The sequence below is a fragment of the Mesoplodon bidens genome, assembly GCF_964165515.1.
Source record: "Mesoplodon bidens genome assembly, chromosome: X".
Taxonomy (NCBI): Eukaryota; Metazoa; Chordata; class Mammalia; order Artiodactyla; family Ziphiidae; genus Mesoplodon; species Mesoplodon bidens.
Genome location: NC_138163.1, coordinates 4927965 through 4954131, shown reverse-complemented (window position 1 = coordinate 4954131; position 26167 = coordinate 4927965).

Below are 26167 nucleotides of genomic sequence, written 5' to 3'. Positions count from 1 at the left end.
TCCATGACTGAAGCCTTTCCTTCCTTCAGCTGGTCATTCCAATGGCCCAGCTTTCAAGGAGCTCCTGATGCAGAGATTTATTGTGTCAGACCTCACCCCGTGAGAGCAAACCAGAGTCACACTGACCGTGGACCAGTGCTTCCTCAACCTGAGCATGAGTCAGGATCCCCAGGAAAGCTTGCTGAGCCCCACTCCCAGAGCTCCTCATTCCATAAGGCCTAGGGTTGTACTCAAGAATTTGCATTTCTAACAAGTTCTCAGGTGATGCCCTTGCTGCTGGTCAGGGGAACCACTTTGAGAACCACTGGCTTAGAGGAAGGACTGAGAAGCTCAGGCTACAAAGGGCTAGTCAAGAGAAGAGGCCCAAGTAATGGTCACTTTTACCCCCTCCCCCTGGTATGGAGAGAGAACTGGGTCTATAGTGGGTGGGCTTCAGGGGCTACTAACACTCTTCACTGCCCCTCCTCTATTTGTTCAAAACTTAGTACTGAGCACCTACTAGGATAAAGCACAGAACTAGGCATGGGAGATGCAGCAGACATGGTACTCCAGCAGAGAAGTTTACAGTCTAGAAGGTGTCAAGAGACATACACACCAGTGAGGGTCTGGGTGGACAGTGCTAAGTGGATACAAGAGGTTCAGCTGATCCAATGACACTCTCTTGCTTCATTCACCTCCACTTTCCCAGGTGACAGTTTCCCACGTTCTCTTTCCATAGTCATTCAACACCTCTTGCCCCATTCTCACTCTCAGCCGATGACTCTACTTTTTACTTCACTGAAAGCAATCCAAAGAAGACTTTTGTAAGCTTCTGCAACCACGTCCCTGCAACTAACTGCACCTGAAGCAGGTAGCCACCATCTCTCCTGTTATACTGGATGGGTTAGTCAGAGTTCTCCAGAGAAGCAGAACCAATGTGTGTGTGTGTGTGTGTGTGTGTGTATTATATATATGATTATATATATTTATATGTAAAAATATATATATATATATATTTAAGTTTTATTTATTTTTGGCTGCATTGGGTCTTTGTTGCTGCGCGTGGTCTTTCTCTAGTTGCGGCGAGTGGGGGCTACTCTTTGTTGTGGTGCGTGGGCTTCCCATTGTGGTGCCTTCTCTTGTTGCAGAGCATGGGCTCTAGGTGCGCGGGCTTCAGTAGTTGTGGCACATGGGCTCAGTAGTTGTGGCGTATGGGCTTAGTTGCTCCACGGCATGTGGGAGCTTCCCGGACCAGGGATCGAACCCGTGTCCCCTGCATTGGCAGGCAGATTCTTAACCACTGAGCCACCAGGGAAGCCCTGTAAATATATTTTTAATATTTATTTTATTATATATGTGTATATTTGTGTGTATATATGTGTATAAATATATATCATATACATTTATATACTATATATGTGTGTATATATATTATATATAATATACATATTATATATATTATGTATATATATATATACATAATATATATATATAAAGAGAGAGAGGGAGGGAGAGGGAGAGAGAGATATTGAGACAGAGATTTATTTTAAGTAATTGGCTCACATGATTAGGGGGCTCACAAGTCCGAAATGTGCAGGCCAGGCTGGCGAGCTAGAGACCCAGGAAGGAATTGATGTTGCGATTGGACTGCCTTCAGACAGCATATAATATATATACACAGAGAGAGAGAGGGAGAGGTCAGTCGTTATTAGTCCTGCCCATAAAAGAGGAGAATACTATGATGTGTGGACCCTGAGGGGACACTACCCACTAAACTTGACTGATCACTTGTGAGAAGCAAGAGACCAGAAGCCAAGAGTGACTTTAGACTTGCCAGACTTTAGATTTGGGTAGCCAAATGAAAAATGGTTGTATGAACAGAAATAGGGGAAACAGGAAGTTTTGGATACTATAATGAGTTCGGTTTGGAATCTTTTGAGTTTAGCTGAACCTCCAGGACAGCGTATCTAAATGGGGATGGAAACAACTGATAGCTTAAAAAAAAGGTCAGTCTTTTTCTTAAGGCATTCAACTGATTGGATGCGGCCCATCCACATTATGGAACCTAATCTGCTTTACTCACAGTCTACTGACTGAAATGTTAATCTCACTCAAAACACCCTCACAGAAATATCCAGAATAATGTTTGACCAAATATCTGGATACCACGGCCCAGCCAAGTTCCACATAAAATGAACTGTCACAGTGGGTTAAGCAGTTGTGCTTTTGCCCAGGCCAGCCCTTCCAGTGGTGCCCTAGATCCCATGCCCCTTGCCTACTCAGGGGCTTCTCTCCTACTGTTGTTTCCTTGCTCTCCTGTCTCATCAATTTTTCTCACACTACTGGATCTTTCCCATAGCATGGGAACATGCTATAATACCTCTCATCATTAAAAACACTCCCTGACCCTGTATCATCCTGCAACTACTGCCCCGTGGCTCTGCTCCCCTTTACAGAGAAACTTATGCAGAGAGTTGTCTGTACTTATTAAAGAGCCTACTTTGACTCTTCTCATTCTCCTTTGAACCCACTACAATCAGGCTTTCCTCCCCCAAAACTACTCTTGTCAGGACTACCAATGACTCCCTTGGTGTCAAATACAATGATCATGGCTCAGTCTTCATCCAGCAACAGCATTTGGCACCTTTGGTCGCTGTCTCCTTTTTTGCTTGGCTTTCGGGACACCACACTCTTTGGGTTTTAGTCTTAACTCACCGGCCACTAACTTCTCAGTCTTTGTTGCTGGTTCCTCCTCCTCTTCCTGACCCCTAAACATTGGCACACCCTTGGGATTAGTCCTTGGCCCTCTCCTCTTTTCTAGTTATGTCCACCTCCTGGGTGATCTCATCAGGCCTGATGGCTTAAAATAGTTTGAATATGTTGATGACTCCAAAGTTACTCTAATGAATGTATAACCACAAACTGTGATCAGTGCTCTGAAGAAAAGGTGCACAGTGCTGCAAGATCATATTCCAGGGGTTCTTGTCCCAGTCTAGAACAGGGGTCTGCAAGCTTTGAGTTGAAGGCCATTCTTCAGCCTGGGACCTGTTTTTGCCAATAAAATTTTATTGGAATTCAGCCAGTCCCATTTGTTTGTATCATCTAAGACTACTTTTGCCCTACAGTGGCAGAGTTAAACTGTTGCAGCAGGGACTACACAGCCTGCAAACCTGACAGTATTTACTCTCTGTCCCTTTATAAGAAAATCTGTTGACCTCTGGGCTAGGAGATCAAGGAACAGATGATATTTGAGTTGAGGTCAAAAAGGCGAATATGAATTATCCAGGCAAAGCAGGGGGAAGAGGGTTCCAGGCCACCAGAACAGCACCTGGTAGGAGACTTGTGAGGGAAGGGAGCGTGGGGAATCAGAGGACCTGATGGAAACCTGGTCAAAGATGGAGGCGGTTGTGTATTTCACAAACACTACCTAAAGCAATGCTTCCAAAACTTCATTGTCTAAGAGCCACACTTTAAAATGTGGATTCTGGTTCAACAGATCTTGGATGGGGCCTGTGATTTGCATTTCAAACAATAAAGATGTTAAAAAACAAAAAAACACACAAAAACAAGCTCCCAAGTGATGCCTAAGTAGCAAGTGCCGTATGCCACCTGGAAAATAGAAGGGCATGATCTCATTAAAGCTGAATGCTTGGATGAGGAGCTTAAGGGGGAGGAAGGAATCAAGGATGATTCTACGTTTCTAACTTGAGTAGCTCTGCAGTGTCGCTTACTGGGAAGGGCAGATTGGGGACCAAGAAAGTTTGAGTATGGAGAAGATGAGTTAAATCTTGGATGAGTTGAATGTGTGGTGTCCATGGGACATTTACATGTGGACCAGCAGGTAGCTGAATATTCAAGGTTGAAGCTGGAATGGGAGGTGGGGTGCGGATTAGGATTAAAGAATGTTTTTTTCAAAAGTATTAGATGAGTGAGACTTGAATATTTTTATAGGCTTGAGGGAACATATCAGTGATGGGGCAAGGTGTTCCGGGGATGAGCCCAGAGGGATTGCTACCCATGGGCAGGAAAGCGTGGAGGTATGACAGGTAAGAATAGGTGTTTACTCAGATGTGTTGGATGGAGCGTGAGAACATTCTCACTGCTGGCCTCTAATTTTGTGAAAAAGGAAGCAAGGCCTATGAAGGCATAGGATCGAGAATAGAAGAAGGGGAGGAATGAATTTAGGGCATGTGTATGTATGTCAGTGTATATGCAAAACATCAAAAATTTGCACCTTCTGATAAAATTGTATTTTATTGTCCTTCAAGGAACATGGTTAAGTAGTGTTTTGGAAAAAGCATGGAACTTAGAAAGAATCAACAAAACTGCTATTGTCCTACTATTTGACCCTTGACAAATCCTTTCGCCTCTCCGGGCCTTAATTTCCTCATTTGTAAAATGAGAAGGGTTGGAATTGATCTCTAAAGTGTCATTCGGTTTTATAGTTCTGACTCAATACAACAAAAGATTTTTTTTTTTTTTTTTTCTTTTTGCGGTATGCGGGCCTCTCACTGTTGTGGCCTCTCCCGTTGCGGAGCACAGGCTCCAGACGCGCAGGCCCAGAGGCCATGGCTCACGGGCCCAGCCGCTCCGCGGCATATGGGATCCTCCCAGACCGGGGCACGAACCCGTATCCCCTGCATCGGCAGGCGGACTCTCAACCACTGCGCCACCAGGGAGGCCCAAGATTTTTAAATTTAGCATATAGATAAAGAAATACTTAATGGAAATATTTACATATTATCTTGGATCTTAATGAGGAATACCCACTATGACTAGAATTGGATGAGAGGCAAATAAACATTTCATTTCAAATCACCCTAAAGGGATTCAATGTATAAAGGATAAGAAATATGTAGGGATTTAGTTCTTGCAGAATTTGTGCCTAAGTGTACATGATACTCTACAACACTTATAATCTTCAAAGTGTTCGATAATTGTGAATCTATCTTCACAAATTGCCCTGGGAGATTGTTACTTCCTTTTAAGATGCTGTGGAAACTGAAACAAGGAAATTGTGACTCGTCTAGTGCTTTGTAATGTAGGGCCTGAAGAAGAGTCGTGTTTGGCTGATTTTCTTTACTTGCAGTGACAGGGCTCTGGAGGAAGCCCGTGGGGGACCTGGGCCACATCACCTTCACCTTCACCTTCACGTAATGACATAAATTATATCCAATCAACAGGGTTTCCTTCTTTCGGGGGATATTTGAGAAGCTCCTGGAGAGAAAAAACCATATACAATTCATCTTGGTATTTCGTCCAGTAGTTGCATAGGAATTTATTTCTTTTTAAGCACTATTTTTTAGAATGAGAAAATTAGATTTTTCCCAGGTAAGGTCTGGCTACAATCAGAAAAGTAATGACTATTCTTCAGGTTCAGAGTTTTGCTTACAGAGAATGTGGTTCTTAAACTGAGTTCCTGGCCAGAAATTGGTTTTTGCCCAATCTGCTCTCTGGAATAAGAAAGTAGATCTTGGTCTTTCACTAAGTTCTGTTTTCCCATCTAGAAATCCAGAGCAATAGTGCTTCCTCTTATCGACCTCAAAGGCTTTTATGAAGATAACTCTTAAGTACGCTGAGCTCTTAGAAAAAAGGTGTTATATATATGCAAAGTACTGTCATATATACACGCTAGATACTTTATATCCAAGATAAATTTTAAAACCAAAATAAAAGGGAGTTTGTAGAGTACTTGTTAATAAATATAAATGGATATACTGGGACGTATCTGTTTCACAGGGGAGTTGAAAGAAGTAATTGATGTTTATAAAGTTCCTTGAAGTCTTTGAATTAAAGAGTCTAGAATTTACAAGCTATGATTACCTTCTGTATTATAAATGTTATAATTAATACACACACATATTTTCCTCAGATGCAGAGCTGGGACTTGTTAAAAAATGAATAAACCCTTTAAAATGAGTATTTTGGGGAGTAGCCTCTATATCCTCCAGAGTTCTGACTCATTTGTGTGAGCACCAATTGATACGGACTCTGGTCTCACCCAAGTACATTTACCACCCATATTTTGTAATTTTCGTAATCTGCCTTGCATTTGTGGCAGGAAGAACTGAAATAACCTTGTGTTATGATTTATTCAAGCTTGACAGAAATCAGGAGCCAAATAAAAGGGAAGACAGATATTTCTCTGTCTAACAAGTTTACCTCAGACTGCTTATGTTCTCTGTGACGTTTGCTTGAAAAATATTCTTCCAGCTTCATTAAACTGTCTTTGGTAGGTAGCAACTGAACATTCCCTGTAGTCTAGATTTTCACATTCCCAAATGACTGACGTAGAGTTGGAAGGAGAGGATGGATACACAAGTGGATGGGGTGGAATTGGGGCAGACAGTGGGGGCAGTCATGGGGCAGGGCAAGGGAGTGACCAGTGGTCCTTAAACAGCAAAGAACTTTGGACATTTTAAGAAATATACTGTACTAACATTCATATGCTGAGGAAGTAGATACAATTAGTTCAGATTACAAATGGCTGTCCCAATTAGGTACATACTGTTCAAAAGGACAGAGAACAAAATGCCTCTGCCCAAGCTCGGCTGGTCATAGTGTACTAGGGAAAACCAGAAGGAGATTGCTGTTTTTTTCGTTCCAAAACACTTGAATACTGTTCATTGTAAAAGTCTTTCAAGTTTGCTATAGACTTGAAATTTTTCTAACGTTGGAGGGAAAAGATAAAGAAATGCCTCTTTACTCCTATTCCACGACCATGTCTCCCTGCCTCAGACATCATCAAACACATAGAATAGGAACTCCCCAGATCTATTTAATTGCATTGTAAGTTATATATTCTAGAATGTTCTTTGCACTTCTGAAGTGAATATTAGGCATTTCTCTCCCATCATCTAAAGAAGTGACAATAAGGTTATTAGAGTGATGCATGGTTACAGGTCCTTAAATATGTTGAATCATACAGGAAATAGGAAAGATAATGACAGACCTTCACATACCCGTTATTATACACCTAAGTAGCCAAAGGTGACCTCAGATTTTCCTTTTTGGAGATGAGTGAGAAGGAAAGGGCAAGGGGAAAACAGTTGAAAGGAAATTGAAAAAGGCAGTGATCAGCAGCTCTCTGGTGGTCCAGTGGCAAAGAATCCGCCTTCCAAGGCAGTGGTCGTGGGTTTGATCCCTGGTCAGGGAACTAAGATCCCACATGCCGGGGGCGGGGGGCAACTAAGCCCACGCGCTACAACTACTGAGCCCGCATGCCTCCTCAACTAGAGCCCACGTGCTGCAAACTACAGAGCCCAAACACTCTGGAACCCACGCGCCACAGCTAGAGAAGAGAAAACCTGCATGCCACAACTAAGACCCGATGCAGCCAAAAATAAATAATAAATAAATCTTTTTTTTTTAAAAAAAGGCAGTGATCGTCATCATATGGTGTACCCAGTGGGTTCTTCAAAAATGTGGATTGACTATTTAAAAAGTGAATTAACCAAATCTCACTGTTGAATTATTTTTGAAATTGTGAAGATTGTATTTTTTCAAACCCCAAACTGGGACACCTACTTTGAAACTTGGACTGCCTGGAAAATTCCGGATGGGTGATATACCAGCACTCTGATTCCAGTCTCTCTCTTTGTACTTCCTAGGGCTGAAAGAAAACATTTGAGATGAAGTTCTAGGAAGATTTGTCATGAATCTCATTTTATGTTAAGGGACAATTGGCATTTGGAATTGGAGTCCTGGGGCTGAAAGCACATGTGCATAATGTAAATATCTTAATTATCATTCATTATGCATCTTCGGGAGGTACATTATTACACATAATTATGCATATGCCTCTAAAGAGGTAGGCTCCTACCTGCAAGTGACCACATTTCCCAAATCCCAAACTGAGAAGCCTAATTGGAAACGTGCTCTGACAAGGAGATTGGATTTTTTTCAAACTCTGGGCTGTGGTGGAAAAGTTCAAATATCCCTTGGCAGTCACTGTGCCCAATGGGCATGCACTTTTTAACTAAATACCAGGAGACTTTAAGCGGGGCTCAAGTCTGCAAGATCCTAAAGCAAGGCGGAGAGGGCCTGTTCTTCACAGTGAAAAGTTCAGAAGGAGGTCATGACTGGGTGACCCCAGAGCCATTTGGTTGTGTATCTTTTGCAGCTGGGAGAGTGAGGGAGTCTCATAACGGAAGCTTCAGGAACAAAAGAACAAGGTCTCCATTTGTCAGGGGGGAGAGGGGGAGAGGAGGAAAAAGAAACTAGTATTTCCAAGGGCAGGCAGTGCCATGGGAGGATCCGCACTTAGACGGGGGGCGGGGCTGGGGCCCTGGGCTCACTGTGTGTGGGCACACAAGCTGTTATGCACCGAATCGTGCCCCCTCAAATTTATATGTGGAAGTCCTAAGGCCAAGTACCTCAGAATGTGACTGTATCTGGATACAGGGTCTTTAAAGAGGTAATTGAGTTAAAACGACATCATTAGGGTGGGCCTAATCTGATTGGTGTCTTTAGAAGAAGAGGCTATTAGGACACAAACACAGAGGGAAGGCCACGTGAAGACACAGGGAGAAGTATACAAGCCAAGAAGAGAGGCCTCAGAAGAAACCAACCCTGCCAAACTTTGATCTCAGACCTCCAGCTTCCAGAGCTTGGAGACAGTACATTTCCGTCGTTTAAGCCACCCAGTCTGTGGGACTTTGTTACGAAGCCCTAGCGGACTAGTGTGCAAGCAGAATGTTGAAGCAATGGAGGGGGTCCAACAGGAAGGGGGCCATGCCCACCTGGTAGAGAAGAGGCTGTTTGGGCTGGCTTGGCCCAGGTGTTGTGCTCACCTGCTCCTTGAAGAAAGCTTCAAGGGGAAACTTATTAGAAAATGTGACACTCCCCGAGGCCTTACAGGCTGTGGGTTTTCTACCCTTGGCTTCAGCTTCTCCAGAGTGATTTGAGCATCATGTGCATCCAGTATGAAGCTGGACCAGGACCTACATGAAGCCAGCTTGCAAAGACTCCGAGAAGCTTATGTGGGGATACCTGATGATCGAAGTGATAGATGTTACCCTCTAGTACCCTTAAAGAGGGCTACAGGATCATGAAACGGCATCATCTTAACTGATGCCCCAAGAACTGCGTGAGTTTGATCACACACAAGAACGGTGTTCGGTTGTAGTTAGCTTGCTTTCATCTGTTCCTAGGATACCTGCTTTTTCCCTGAAGAAATGGGCTGGAGGTTACCCAAGACACCATCCCATCGGTTGTCTCTTGACTAGGCACAGTGTGAGGTCTGGACTTGTCAGCCTGAGAAGACAAAGGCTGAGAGGGGAAATGATCCGGGTATGCAGACAAAGAGGAAGGAAACAAGAGATGCCTCCTGACACCCTGTCTGTCTCTCCTACCCGTGTCCCCTGTACTAGGGCTGCTCTAGCTATTGTACTATGTGCTCTGTCTCATTTCCTCTTCCCCTCCAGCATACGAGGTGGGGCCTATCAAGATCTACATATTTTAGGTGAGGAAACAGGCTCAGAGAGTGAAAGGACCAGGGGCAGAGGCCGGATTTGCATGACTCAAAGCTTATGCCCCTAATTACCCTACTTGCCATCCTCCCCCCTTAAAGGATATAAATAGATCATCCTGAATGTACTCATTAAGTCCCGGGATGCTAAAACGAAAGACCAACTTCCTTCCTGGAACTCCTTGTACATACCCTGAAACTGAAAGGAGGTGCCTGAGGACAAATTGAAGGGGGCCGTCTTTGTGTCATGGGGAACAAAAATACTACTTGTTTTTTTAACCTCAAGTTGTAGAGCCTGAAAATATTGGCTTGAGAAGGGTCTGGATCAGGTCCCTAGACACCTGGAGGGTAGAAATGGGGGGATGGCTCTTCTCAAAGCAAAACAAACAAAAATGCTCCCAGCCTGACAGAGAATTTATGTATAATCCCCCTAGGACTGTGCAGGCAGCCAAAGCCACAAGTGCTTTGACCTTGGGGTGAGGTTTCGTCAAGTCCATCAATTTGAACTTTGGACTGGTAATTTAGCCTCATCTTCACAACCATCCTAGCTAACCCGTCCTGAGCTCTCACCGGATGCCAGCCACTGTTCGACCTCACTGAATTTTCACATCAACCCTGAGAGACTATCATCACTTCCATTTTACAGATGAGAAACTTGAGACCATCTCACACTGACAAGAAACTGATTGGGAGTTCTCTGATCCTTTTATAATTCATTCATTTAAAAGGGAAACTTTAATTATGATTTCAGTTGCAGTTAGTAAAGAAAGTTATTCAAATAATTAATTGAGTTTGATATGGTGAAATATTTTAAAATGTCTAGCTCCCGATGGGGAAATCCTAAACAAAGACAACGATGAGGAGATGGAGCTGTTTCCTGGCCTAGATCGTGTCATGAGTGATAGGCTTACCGTGGCTAGTAGAGAGGTCCAGGAAGTATAAGGTAAACCCCACCCCTTGGGGGCCACCTCAAGGAGAGCAGTGATCACACTCGCTCACAACTCATCCCATGGAGTCTCTGAGCTGCCTGAGACATTGGAATGACCTATTTCTGATGGACAAGCTCAAAACATAAGAAATCAGTCACCCTGTAGCACTACGATGACTCAAAAGTCCAGAAATATGCACAGAAGGGACACACCTGTACAATAAATCTGTGGCTTGGGCCCCATTCCTACACTAAAATGTACCGCTCTCACCTCCCTCCTATTCTACTTAACTGTTGCAGGCTACACTTTGCTTGAAAGCTCAGATCCATTGGGGGTGGAAATCCCAAGCATAGCAACAGTGTCCAAGCAGAAGCAGCAGTCAAATGTCCTTAACTAACAGAGGAGAGGCCTGAGTAGCAATAATCAAGCTCAGAAGCCGAATCAGAAGTGGGTTCAGTTAGAGCAGGCATTGCTGGGGGGTATGGGGGCAGCGAGGGGTAGGAATGGCAAGGAGGGGCAGGCAGGCCCTGGCTTTTAGGGTTTTGTACCAAACCTATGAAAATCTTGTGCTTCTTGGCAGCCAGTTGAATGCACCTCAGCTAGCCAAGAGAAACCGCTGGCAGGGGGGCCTGATTTTCCTCAGAAGTAGCAATAATTGCCATTGAGTGATAATTTATGCCAGATACTATTCTAAGCATAAGCATACATTATCTCGTTTAATTTTATTAAGGGATAAACAACAACCCTAAGTGGCAGACACAGTTATTATAATCCATTTTACATATAGGGAAACTGAGGCTTACGAAGGTTAAGTAACTTCTGAGGTGACACAACTTCAAAGTAGCAGGATTAGAATTTTAATCGTGGTATGTGTGAATTCTGAGTCCAACTCTTTTTTTTTATAAATTTATTTATTTTTGGCTGCATTGGATCTTTTTTTGCTGAGTGCAGGCTTTCTCTAGTTGCGGCGAGCGGGGGCTACTCTTTGTTGTGGTGCGCGGGCTTCTCAGTGCGGTGGCTTCTCTTGTTGCAGAGCACGGGCTCTAGGCGTGCAGGCTTCAGTAGTTGTGGCTCGCGGGCTCTAGAGCGCAGGCTCAGTAGTTGTGGCGCACGGGCTTAGTCGCTCCGCGGCATGTGGGATCTTCCCGGACCAGGGCTCAAACCCGTGTCCCCTGCATTGGCAGGCGGATTCCCAACCACTGCACCACCAAGGAAGCCCCCTGAGTCCAACTCTTTACGCACTAGGCCAGGGGAGAGCAAGCTTTCCTGTAAAGGGCCAGATAGTAAATATTTTCAGACTCACAGACCACATGGTCTCTGTCACAGCTACTCAACTCTGCTGTCACAGAGCAAAAACAGCCAGAGACAATACATAAACTGATAAGCATCATTATGTTCCAATAAAACTTTATTTAAAGAGATGGTGGTGGGCCAGCTTTGGCTGTAGTTTGCTGACCCCTGAGCTAGGCTATGACACTTCCCTAATTGCCTGCAGCAACAAGTTGTTCTGGTCTCAGAATTAAGCACTCTAGAATCAGAGACAGTGATCTAATGGAAGGAAAGAGAACTGAACCGAAGAGTTTGGGCTCGAACCCCAGTAGTACCGTTAACCTTCTGTGGGATTTTGGTCAAGTTATGTAAAGCCTTTGTGCCTTAGTTACCCTGTTTGCAAATTAAAATGAGAATCACTCTCTGGAATATATGTTTCCAGGAGGATGGAGAAAACACAGATGGCCTGCATGTTGAAAAGTGGAATTACCATGCAAACCTTAGGTACTTACTTTCCTTACACTGGGGAGTGGCCGCCTGGAGCCCCAAGCCATAATTTCCCCAGAGATCATACCCTAAGCCTGGTGCCTTTGGAGGAGCAGCAGGTGAGTCGGTGGCACTTGCATATCTGTATGAAACTTGATTCCTATGGCAACAAACAGAATAAGAAGCAGCTCCCACGCTGTGCAAAAGAACAATGGGAGGATAGCAAACCAGAAAGTGAAAATCAGACGAGATAGGGAATTGCAAGGAGAGACGGTTGAGCTCAGCTTGAGTGGCTAGTGCTGATACCAGAATAAGCTGCTGATGTTGATAATGTGCCATCTCTCTCAGCAATAGGGATTGTTTTCATTGGGTGAGAGAGAGCTCTTGCTTTGTCAAAGCATGTGTTTGTGACACCATTAAACAGTCAAATAATACACTCCTTCCTGACAAGGAGCTCTCCTCAGTGCCAGTCTCCAAACGATAGCACTTCCTTTTGCATTTCTCTCACATCTGGGCACAGGGAAGAAGCTCTCCAACTAGTCCCAGAAAGCTCAGCCCCTAGAAAGAGGTTGCAGAGAGGGGCCCAGAGGACCAGCGCTCTTGAGCTGGAATGGCCTGGAGGGATGATTTTGTCCAGTGTTTCATGTTTCCAATAAGGAAACTGAGGCCTGAGAAATGGTTGGGTGAAGTCCCTCAGGTGTAAATAGGCCCTGCATTAGAACCCATGTCTCCTGACTGTCCTGCCCAGTGAGTTTTCCCATATTTGGAATCCGAAATGTCTACTTCAATACACTCCTGTGCATTGCAGCTATTTTCCTTGGCACACCCTGATATTGGCAAGGGAACCTGAGGCAAGAATTTCCTTACATATGATTTATTTTTGCAAATCTTCAATTCACAGCCAATTATTGGGCCTCTTTCCTTCAGAAGAAATAAAGGAAAGGGTCCTCTACACCTCTGTGTTCCCATGAAATAGTTTGAAAATTAGGCTGTAAGCAGTATCTTGTTCATTTCTCTTTGGTCCACTTGTTATTACTTAAGGTGATATTTAAATAGTTGAAACTATTCTTCAGTGTTTTAAGAGAACAAGCAAGTGGTATTGATTGTAAGGTAACTTTGCTGAACCTTTCCTTTACTAATAAATTTTAGACCCAACCACTGTGTAGTACCTTTTAACTAATACTTGGTGAATTAGGCCATCGAAGTTACCAAACAATAAAGCATTTTCCTCCAGCTCTGCCAGTCTATGAAGAACTTAAACAACAAAAGCTCTTAGTGCCTGCACATGGCAGGCAGTGAGAGTTCCCTTTCCCCCTAATTAGCTTCTCGACATCTATGCCTATTTGCACAGAGCTTTCTTTTTTGCTAATATTTCCAGGAATAGTATTTCCTCAGTATCGCCAAGGTGTTCATTTGTATCTTATGCATTATACACTTGAGGAAATGTGGGGTCAACAAGAGGTTAAATACAGTGGTTAAATACATGGGATTTGGAATCAGAGTGGGTTTCAAGCCCCAGCTCCTCTATTTTCCTAGTTGTATGACTGTGGGAGAATCACCCAAACTGCATCCTCAGTTTTCTCACTGATAAACTGGGGAAAAGAATGGTACCTGCCTCCTAGGATTGGGTTGCAGGTGAAAAGAGCCATTGCAGGCAGCACTTGGCAGAGGTGTGCTCAATAAGTGTTAGCCAGTATTTCCTTGGGGAGCCTGGGAAGTTATACTACTTATTTTCTATGATACAAGATGAAACAGAAAATATTTATTTTGAAGCCATGAATAACGTTAGATAAAAATACAGAAATGCCGATTGTTAGTGCTGACACACGCACTGTCTATGTTAAGCCTACTTAAAGTCAACTTCTCCATCAAAACTTCCGTGCTGCGAAACAATTCTTTTCTCTCTCTGCCAAATGCCTTCCAGTCTTCAATGTAACTGGTGCGTTTTATTATTGCTACATTATTTCCCACTGAAACACCTTTCCTCCAGAGTGTATGATGTCATTTATAGCTACTGGCACAAACATTTTTTCCATATATTGTCAATTAAGCACGTCACAGGATTTAATATTTACAGTCTTGTATGGTTCACTGAACTACTTGGAGGAAAAGAGAAATAATGACAAGGAGAACAAAATAAGAGGTTCTACTTTCAGCACCAAAGAACTGAGGGTAGAATCCTACCCTGTTGATTTCATTACTGAATATTAAATATAATTATGAGGCTTCTAATGAACATACTGATACCTTTGGTAAGCATTTCAAAGAACAAATTAATATTTAATATCTGGAACTCAAACTTTTGCACTGAAGCTTGCCAATTCTCTCATAACAGACAAGACTTGCCTTGGGAAGCAGACGGCACATCATGCTTGTGCAAGGTGAAGTTGCTTACTGCCAAAACCTAGGTGGTACAGAGGCAAACTCATTTGTGTTGGTGAGATTGGTGTGGTAACATGGGCAGGTCACAGAATTCCTTGGTTTTGATATAAGTGGGTATGCCTGAATTGTGTTCCCTTTAAATTCACGTGTTGAAATCCTAATCCCCAGTTCTTCAGAATATAGCTGTATTTGGAGACAGGGTCTTTAAGAGGTGATTGAGTTAAAATGAGGTCATTGGGATGGGCCCCAGTCCAATATGGCTGGTGTCCTTATAGTAAGAGATTAGGACACAGACACACACGCAGGGAAGATCACGTGAAGACACAGGGAGAAGATGGCCATCTACAAGCCAAGGAGAGAGGCCTCAGAAGAAATCAACCCTGCTGACACTTTGATCTGGGACTTCCAGCCTCCAGAACTGTGAGGAAATAATAAATTTCTGTTGTTTAAGCCACCCAGTCTGTGGTACTTTGTTATGGCGGCCCCAGGAGACTAATATATAAGCCCAGTCATTGATGCCTTGATCACTTCACTTGAGGCAGATAATCATATTAGTTTCATATTTGTATATCCTTTTACCTCAGTGACTCAATGAGTGAGGCTGCCCCTCGGGTGACAGAAGAGCTGGGATTTTCAAACAGAGGTCAGGCATGGGGCACCAGAGAAGGGTCAGGAGGTAAAAAATCTAGGTAGTCTAAGCACAGGGTAAGGGGACAGGAAGGTGTCAAGAGTCAAAGTAGACAGAAGGGCCATAATCCAGGGTCGGAGAGCGGGGAGACTAATGAAAGACTCTCCCCCATGTTAAATTTGGACCCCAAAGGATTGTACTCTGATGGAAAGTGGGAACCAAAGGTACTCTTCTCCAGGGTTAACAAGAGCAGTGGAAGTAAAAGAAGAAAAACTTGTACATGAGGATTATGGCCATGGGCCTGTCCTCACATAGAATTGTAGCCTGAATTTGCATTGCCTGGGTTGTCCAAGAAATATCAAGCTCTGAACTTGATCGAAGGTGGTCTTGGACTGGTAACGCCTCCAAGCACTTGGCAGAAATGTACACAAATCCTTCTGGAAGAAACTACCTTCATCTTCAGCCTAAAAATTTCCTACAAGTGATTCTTTTATCACAACAAGTTGTACACTCCTCTCTTAGTTTAAAGAAAAATAGAGAAATATTTGAACAACACCTTAAACAAATTTGACCTAATAGGTTACATATGAAATATTAATATCCACAACTATAGAATGTATATTCTTTTCATGCACATATGGAACATTTAAACACTTTGACAACACCTTGGGCCCAAAGCAAGTCTAAACGTATTTCAAAGTATTGCAATCAGCTCAAGGCAGTAAGTAGAAATCAACAGGAGGGATTTCTCTGGTGGTCCAGTGGGTAAGACTTCGCTCCCAATGCAGGGGGCCCAGATTCGATCCCTGGTCGGGGAACTAGATCCCTCATGCGTGCCACAGCTGAGAAGTCTGCATGCCGCAACGGAAGATCCCGCGTGCCACAGTGAAGACACGGTGCAGCCTAAATAAATAAATAAATAAATAAATGTTTTTAAAAAATTAATAGGAAAAATACAACTAACACAGCCCCATATGTATGGCTTCTATATTTTTTCATCACTTAACTTTAAAACGTAGACATGAAAATATGGCACAATTTTTACATTCTTTTGGAATTTCTTCATTTTCCATCGAGTTACAACATGGATATAATAATGTATAAAGTACAATCATCTTTGGTGTATGGCTTTTATTTTTTATTTTTAGAATTAGCATACAGTAAAATTGATTCTTTGGGTGTATAGTTCTATCAATTTTATACCATTTATAAATTCATATAACTACCACCACAATCAAAATACAGAATTGTTCTATCACCCTACCTCTAATCCCTGGCAATCACTGATCCCTTCTCCATTATTAGTTTTAGTTTTGTCTTTTCAAGACTGTCATTAAAATATCATAAAAATAATACATGGCATAACCTTTGGAGACTGGCTTTTTTCATTCAGCATAAATCCCTCCAGATCCATCTAAATTGTTGTGTATATCGATAGTTGATTCTTTTGCATTGCTGAGTGGTGTTCCATTTTATGGATGTATCACAGTTTTTAAAAAGTATTTGCTCATTGAAAGACATCTGGGTTTTGTTTCAATTTTGGGCTGTTATTAATAGAGTGACTCTAAACATTCATATACAAGTTTTTATTTGGTATACATTTTCATTTCTCTGAGCTAAATGCCCATGAATAATACAATTAGCTGTTTAATTACTGGGTTGTATGTCTTATGTATGTTTAATTTCATGAGAAACTGTCAAACTGATTTCTAGAGTGGCTGTAACATTTTATTTTTTTCAATTTTTTTTATTATTATTTTTTTTGCGGTACACAGGCCTCTCACTGTCGTGGCCTCTCCCACTGCGGAGCACAGTCTCCGCACGCACAGGCTCAGCGGCCATGGCTCACGGGCCCAGCCGCTCCGCGGCATGTGGGATCTTCCCGGACCGGGGCACAAACCCATGTCCCCTGCATCAGCAGGCAGACTCTCAACCACTGCGCCACCAGGGAAGCCTGGCTGTAACATTTTAAATTCCCACCAGTGTGATCCAATTGTTCTGCATCCTTGCCAGCACTTGGAATTTTCAATATGCTTTTGAAAAACATTTTATTTTGAAATAATTTGGGACTAATAAAAGAGTTGCAAAAATAGTGCAGAAATTTTTCATGTATCCTTCCCCCAGCTTCTCCTAATGTTAACATCTCACAAACCATGATACATTTATCAAAGTTAAGACATTAACAGCAATGTGGTACTCTTGACTACTGACTTTTGTTTGGACTTCACCAATTTTCCCACTAATGTTCTTTTTCTGTTTCAGGATCCAATCCAGGACACCACATTGCATTTAGTTGGTCATGTCTTCTTATTCTCCTATAATCTGGACAGTTCCTCAGTCTTTCCACATTTTATGTGATCTTGACAGTTTTGAAGAATGCTAGTCAGTTATTTGGTAGAATGTCTTTCAGTGTGAGTTTGCCTTATGTTTTCTCATAATGAGACTGCTGTTATAGATTTCTCATCACATCATATTAGGGGGTACATGATGTCAACATGACTTATTCCTCATCATATTAAACTTGATCACTTGTTGCAGGTGGTATCTGCCAGATTCCTCCTTTGTAAAATTACTGTGTTTCCCTTAGAAGCCAGTCATTCAGCCAGCTCACACTCAAGAAGAGAGGGCTTAAGCTCCACCTTCTGGATGCAGGAGTATCAAAAAATTTGTGGCTATATGTTAAGGCCATTACAGTAATTAATAAATATTTGGGAGGAGATACCCTGGGAAAGCTATGTAACTATTCTGTTTCTGCTTAAAATTTTGCCCACTAATTTTAGCATTCATCAGTGGATCTAACCTGCAGCAGTTATTGCTGTTGTGTTCTAATGATGATTTTCTATTTCCCTCATTCCTTCTACATTTATTATTGATAATTCTGCTATAAGGAAGCTCTCTCCCTTCTTCCTTATTTATTTATTTATTCATTCATTCATTCAATCATTTATTTAGATCAGTGTGGACCCATGGCTAATTAGTTCATTATTTGGGCTATACTCCAATACTATTATTATATAGTTATTTACTTTGTTGCTCACATTATTCTCACTTAGGCAATTGAGAACCCTTTCAAGTTGGCTCCTGTGTCCTTTTGACATGTCCTCATCCTTTTTCTCGCATTTTCCCTGCCCTAGCCCTAGAACTGTCATTTCCCCAGGAAGCACTGGCTCTTTTGATTTGATATTTATAAACTATAATGTGGGTTGGGGTGTGCTCATTGCTGTTGGAGTTCCACTGCTTCCAGGCCCCCCTCATTAGATGGAGTTAGGATAGGAGATATACATATTTATTAATATTCATATATATGTATATGTGTGTATATTAACCCATATATGTACTTACTTCTGTATCCATCTGTATGTATAGACGTGTGTATATATATACATTTATACATATATAAATGAGTTCACACTGGTGTCTCTGACTCCAGCCTAGCACCTTAAGGTTTATTCCTCTAACTTCCCACGTTGCTTATTTGTAAGTTCTTTCTCTGACTGTGAGAAACCTGACTCTCATCATCCATCCACCATCCATTTACTTATTTGTTCCATCCTAGTGTAGTTTCAGAATTGCTAACCTGTATCCCTGTGAGAAACAAATTTATCGACTGGAGTACATAGTTTATATACAGTTTTGTTTGCCTTTAGCCTTACAGCATCTGTTCAAAATGTTGTTTTCCCAAGTTACTTAGGTCAGCTACTTTTCCCCCCACTCCTTTCAGCAAGGTTATGTTATACATGTGTAATATGGTTAGATTCATCTGCGATGATCTGCTTTCCACCCTAGTTTCTCCTGAAATCCTTTTTGATATTTTTAATTGGCATACACTCTTTGTGGTATACAGTTCTATGGATTTTGAAAGATGCACTCATGTATCCACCACCATTGTACCATAGAGAACATCCCATCGCCCTAAAAATTCCCTTGTACAGCTCCATCTGTACTCAGTCACTCCTCCTACCCCATCCCTTGACAATCACTGATATGTTTTCCATATCTAAATTTTTGCCTTTTCTAGAATATCATATAAATGGAATCATACAACATGTAATCTATCTGACTTTTTTTCACTTTGCAAAGTACATTTATGATTCATCCATGTTGTGTGGATTAATAGCTGATTCATTTTTGTCACTGAATAATATTGCATTGGATGGATAGACCACAGTTTGTTTATACATTCACCTATCGAGTGATATCTTTTTTTTTTACTTCCAGCTTTTGTCAATTATGAATAAAGTTGCTATAAACATCCACATACTCTCCAATAAAGATGTTAAAAAAAATAGCATCAAAGAAAAAGGAAAAAAAAATCCACATACAGGTTTTGGCATATACGAAAGTTTTCAATTCACTTGAGTAAATATGTAAGAGTGACATTGTTGGTTGTATGGCAAGTGTATTTTTAAATTTATAAAAAACTAACAAACCGTCTTGCAGAGTGACTGTAACATTTTACTTTCCCAACAGCAATGAATGAGAATTGTTACTCCACATCCCTTCCACATCAATTGTTGTCTTTTTTTTTTTAATTTTAGCAATTCTAAATAGGTGTGTAATGATTCTCACCAAGGTTTTAATTTGTATCTGCCTAATGGCTGATGCACATCTTTTCATGTGTTTATTTGCTTATATCCTCTTTGGTAAAGTTTCAGTCCAAGCATTTTGCCTACTTTTTAGTTGGATAGTTGTTTTCCTACTGTAGAGTTTTGAGAGTTGTTTACATATTCTGGATTCAAGTCATTTGTTTAATATGTGGTTTACAGATATTTTCTCCCAATCCGTGGTTTGTCTTTTTATTTTACTGACAGTGTTTTTGACAGAGCAAAAGTTTTTCATTTTGACAAAGTCCAGTTTATCATTTTTGCCATGTTTGAGAACTCGTCTCCTAACCCCATGTCACGCAGATTTTCTCCTAAGTTATCTATGAAAAGTTTTGTGTTCTTACGTTATACATTTAAATTTATTATCCATTTTGAGCTAAGCTTACATAAGATATGAGATTTAGATTGAGAGTTATGTGGGGTGTTTTTGTTTTTTTGTTTGGTTTTTGCCTATGGATGTCCAGTTGCTCCAGCACCATTTGTTGAAAAGACTATCCTTCTTCCATTGAATGCTTGTGTTCCTTTGTTAAAAGTCAGTTGGTCATACTTGTGGGGGTCTATCTCTGGGTTCTCTATTCTGTTCCATTGGTCTATGTGTTTATCCGTCTGCCATTACCATGCTGTCTTGAGTACTGTAGCTATACAGTAAGTCTTAAAATCAGGTGGAATGATTCCTCCACTTTATTCTTCTTTTTCAGAATTGCTTTGACTATTCAAGTTCCTTTACCTTTCCATATATATTTTAAAATCCTCTTTTCTGTATCTACAAAATGAGCATGCTTGGATTTTGATATGAATTGTGTTAAACCTGTATATGAATTTGGGGACCATTGACATCTTTACTATGTAGAGTCTTCCAATTCATGAACATAGTGTGTCTTTCCCTTTATTTAGGTTTTTTTGATTTCTTTCATCATCATTGTTTAGTTTTCAAAATATAGATTCTGTGCATTTTTTAATTGGATTTATACCTAAGTATAAAAAAGAGTAGGGTAACAGTGTTACAATTTCAGGTAGGGTAGTCAAGGTGATATTTGAGAACAGACTTGAAACACATGAGGGAGTTAGTCATGCCAATATCTGGGAGAAGATCATGCCCGGTAGTGCAAAAGCTTACCAGTGCAAAACCTCTGAGGCAGCAGCATTCTAGCCTTGAGGATACCAAGGAGGCTCGGTGAGCGTGATAGGACGAATGAAAGAGAGGAGCGCGAGGGGCAGTCACAGAGAGAATGGGAGGGTAGGGCTGCACAGGACCTTCTAGTTCCGGCCTCATGTAAGACTTTGGCTTTTCTTTTTAAACATCTTTATCGGAGTATAATTGCTTTACAATGGTGTGTTAGTTTCTGCTTTATAACAAAGTGAATCAGCTATACGTATACATATATCCCCACATCTCTTCCCTCTTGTGTCAAGACTTTGGCTTTTATCCCGAGTGAAACGTGAGCTCCTGGAGGAGAGGAGGGCCATGATCTGACTTTGATTTTAAGAGAAGCCCTCTGGCAGCTCTGTTGAGAATGGACTGTAAGTGATCAAGAATGGAAGAAGCAAGGCTAGTTTAGGAGGCTACTGCACTAAACCAGAAGTGGTTAGACTCTGAAGAGTTTGTTCATTCAACAAATAAGCATTGACTGATGGTGGAGCCTGTAAGAAGTTATCAATATTGCCACCAAAACTCAGGCAATGATCTGGTAAGTGACAACTGTGAAACCAAATTTGGGGAGGGAAAATACGTTACAACAGCATGAATAAACCATCTAATTACAAGTGTTAAGACCTAATTAGTATTCAGTTTATCACACCTAAGGTGCAAACAGCAGCGTGTGGGAAGCCTAGCGTGCTGTCGGACCCAGCCTCTTTGCTTGGATTAACAGCAGAGTCTCTATTGTCTGCAATGGGTGTCCACAAAAATATGTGTGGCATGTCTACCAGCTTCGCGAAATTATAAGGACTCAGTATGAGAAATTAGGCAACTGATTTGGCCAAAGTAGTACTATGCCATTGGTTTATTCCTTAAGAAAAGCAAAACTTGAATTAAACTGAGGCAATCCTGTTAATTGGAAAAGAGAAGCAGAATTTTACTTAGCTTTGTTTCTGCTATTCAGCCGATGATATCTGATCCCAAATCACACCTCTGGTTTTTGATGTGTGCATTAATAAATGCTTGTCATGGGGCCTGATATAATTAAATGGATTTTCAAATGTTTTTCGAGGTACATTGCCCCTCCATCCTCAGAGTACTATGACCATTATACCGTAGATCCTCATTAGGCAAAGGCTTACAAATCTTCAGTGACTGCATAAGGATGGATTATAAAATTGAATCAGGGTTTTTAATGTTGAAACTTATGAGCTGTAATTTTATTAAGACATATTTTTCTTCCTCCTACTGCACATAGCTGCAAATAGCATATACTCTTTGTATAATCCTAGTACTAGTTATAGACTATTTACTTCTTTTAAAAAGTAATTTAGGGCTTCCCTGGTGGCGCAGTGGTTGAGAGTCCGCCTGCCGATGCGGGGGACTCGGGTTCGTGCCCCAGTCCGGGAAGATCCCACATGCCGCAGAGCGGCTGGGCCTGTGACCCATGGCCGCTGAGCCTGTGTGTCCGGAGCCTGTGCTCCACAATGGGAGAGGCCACAACAGTGAGAGGCCCGCGTACCGAAAAAAAAAAAAAAAAAAAAAAAAAAAAAGTAATTTAGACTGGAATGAATAACTGTGACTTAATGGATATAAAATATGTTGCAGTTATTCCTTTGATTAGTTCATCATTTTTTTGGTATGGAATTATCCATAAGGTGACTTAAAACCTAATGGAAGCCTCCTGAAATAAAAAAATAATAAATATGGATTCTCTAGCTTATTATAGAGTCATTGGGTAATATCATCTTAGAAGGACACTTAACTGTTGTCTAGACCCATATTTTCCAAAGGAACAAATTCTTTCCCCGGCTTCCCTAAGAATTGGTCATCAATCCTCTGTTCATACACCTTCATCATTGGGGAGCTCACACATATTGGCACAATCCAGTTTTATCAAATCTGTCTCACCAGCCCTTCTACCTACTGGTCCCGCTGGAATAAATCAGAGCTGGTCTACTCCATCTTCCACTCGAGAACTCTTCAAATACTTGAAGCCCACTGTCGCTGCCCTTGAGACCTTTCCCCAAGCTGGTTGCCTTTTTCTGGATGTGTACACAAAGTTTCTTCCTCACTATTGATATCCTCGATTTGAGGGGTTTTTTTTTGTTTTGGTTTTATTGAAATGTAATTGACACAGCACTGTCTAAGTTTCAGGTGTACAGCATAGTGATTTGACTTACATGTATCGTGATATCCTTGACTTTGAATACCAAACCTTTCTCAGTGGACCTTTCCTGGAGCTTCCTGAGGTTTCTGTTTCGGAAGTCCATTTACCTTAATGAGAAAAAAATCTCCACAATGTTTCTAGGTCTGTGAGGGCTACAAGGGGAGGGAGCCCAATCATCTGGAAGCTAACCTAGCTCAGAATCATGCAGGATACTCTTCAAGTGTGGACAGGAAACCAAAAAATGCAAATACAATAAGGTCTTTGGGTACCCCTAAGCAGCCTGCCTCCTCAAGTCTAATCGGCCAAATGTATTTGCTTGAATTTTCTGAAACCTTGCCATACTGTAGCTGACTAACTGCTAGCTGTTATATTTGATAGTAGTGAATAGGGCAAGTAAACGTCCCATTTGATTAGTAAGGTGATATAACTGGCCCACAAATAGGGTAAAGTTACCATAGACTTCTCAGGGGCTGAACCTGGATCAATTCATCAACCATTTGATCTGCTGTTCAGTGACTGACCATCAGGAGGAACAAATGCTAATTTGCTTGGTTTGGGTTCATTAATAATAGCTAATAATTATTTATTGCTTAGTATGTACAAGATAATGTGTTAAGCATTAGGTCATTTAATTCTCATAACAACTTTATTAGGGAAATTTCATCATCCACATTTTACAGATGAAAAAGTGAACGTTCAGAGAGGTCAAGGGACTTGCCCTGGGTCACACAGCCAGTCAATAGCAGACAGAGGATTCAAACCTGAATCTGTCTTACCTCAGAAGCTCAAGCTTTTGATCTTTACATATTCCGTAGCAGTCTATGAATACAGAGCTATAGTTGTAATATTAGGCTTAAAGCTCATCATGCAAGTCTGTAGTGAGGGTAGAGAGTTCTGGTGGGTAAGTAGCAGAGCTGGTGTTAGTTCACTATTAACTTTTTTTTTTTTTTTTTTTTTTTGGCTGTGCCACGCGGCTTGTGGGATCTTAGTTCCTGACCAGGGATTGAACCCAGGCCCTCGCAGTGAAGGCATGGAGTCCTAACCACTGGACCGCCAGGGAATTCCCAGTTCATTATTAATTCTTTTTCTATTTTCACCCTCAGTATCATTATCCAGGACCTGCTAGGGCATCATTTCCACTCCCACCCCCCATTACTGGATTTCATCCTTCACAGAAAAGTTCTTTCTGGATTCCAAAATGTGAAATATATCATAGGATAAACAAATTCATCCTGATATGTGAATAAGAGAGGGCTAGAGCACATATGACTCAGGATCTTCCTTCCCCTCTCTGGTAACATGTTATTTAATGGGAGACTTCTGGATTCATGCCTCTGTGTTAGATATCTAACCTTGAACAATGACTAAATTGGTGAGGGTTTAGGTGAGGGAAACTCCCCAGCAAGCAGGTGGAGGAGATATGCTGCATCAGCTATGACCTTGGGAGCCTTCATTGATTGTAGCTCTTCGTAGAGCTAAATCTATAGGTGCCTGATGAAGGTCATCAGTTAAGAATTTGTATATCACATCCACTTTGCATAAGACCATATGCTTTATGTGCAGAGTTTGGGCAATATTTTCATCTGTGGTAAAGCCACTGATCAAGCCACTTAACCAGGTCAATCAGGTTCTTTGGTTTCCTAACAGAAAAAAATATACTGAATAATAATGCTAGCTTGTTGGTTACAGTATAAAAGATAAGATGCTGTGTGTGTGTGTGTGTGTGTCTGTGTGTGTGTTTAAATACATTTCAGATACCATGATAACCAGATTACTATCACGAAATTCTAGGGTATATTGGCTGTAAAGTGATATACTAAATATTGCTTTCCAATTTTCAGTTGTAATGTGTGAAATAGATAAAGTACATACTTTTATCAACAGCAATACATAATGCAAATCTATTGGAATAGCAATAAGAAGTATGTGGTGTTAATGAACTCTTTAAAGGAGAGAATAGGTGTTGGGGACTCTTTCTCACCAAAGATCTGTCTCAGAAGGCTAAAGTTTATTTTTGCAATTGACTCCATGTGGAGAACTCTTTTCCAGGAATGGTTTTCATGTTATTCCAAAGTGAGCAAAGGGGGGAATGCAGAAACTAGGATTCTAAAGAAGCAGAGCAATGTATAAATGATAAATCAAGAGGAGTAGGTGGAATTAATTTAGCAAACAACAAATACTTTAGCTTGGAGGTCCAGTCTGCACAGTGGATATCTCTAGATAGTTTATTATGAATAAACACTATAACATAATTAAAGCTTCACCCTAGTGTTTTTGAAAAATGATGTGGTTATACCCATTTTGGGTATCCATCCAGAATAGATAAGTATTAGAACTCTTTTCCTAAACAGAAGAGCCAAAATAATTTTTGATCAATCGGACACTAACTTTGTTCCAGAAGGCAACCCAAAGCATCTGTATTAATTTCCTAGGGTTGCCATAACAAATTGCTGCAAACTTGGTGGCTTAAAATAATAGAGATTTATTGTCTCACAGTACTAGAACTAGAAGTCTGAAATCAAGGTGTCGGCAGGGCCACGCTCCTCTGAAGCCTTTAGGGGGAGGATCCTTCCTTCCTCTTCCAGCTGTTGGTGTTGCCAGCAATCCTTAGTATTCCTTGGCTTGGAGATGCATCACTCTGATCTCTGCCTCTGTCATCACATGGCCTTTTCCTCTGTGTGTCTGTGTTTCTGTGCCTGCATTTCCACTCTTATAACGATACCAGTCATTGGATTTAGGGCCCACACTATTCCACTATGACCTCTTCTTAACCTGATTACATCTGCAAAGACCCCATTTCCAAATAAGGTCACATTCAGGGATCCTGGGGGTTAGGACTTCAACATACCTTTTCAGGAGATACAATTCAGTCTACAACAGTGTCCTATAAAAGCACTATATTTTTGAAAACCTCTTTATTAAAGAGATGCCAATGAACTGCACTTCAACGATGGGATATCCGCAGGACAGAGTTCAGAAACTTGAAGGAGAAATTAACAAAGGGCAAAGCCAAGAACTTGGTGGAGAGAGTGGGTAATATCTTCTGAGCGACCACACATCCCATCCCTGAGCTTCATCTGATCCCATTTCTCACACCATCCCTGGTTAAGAGC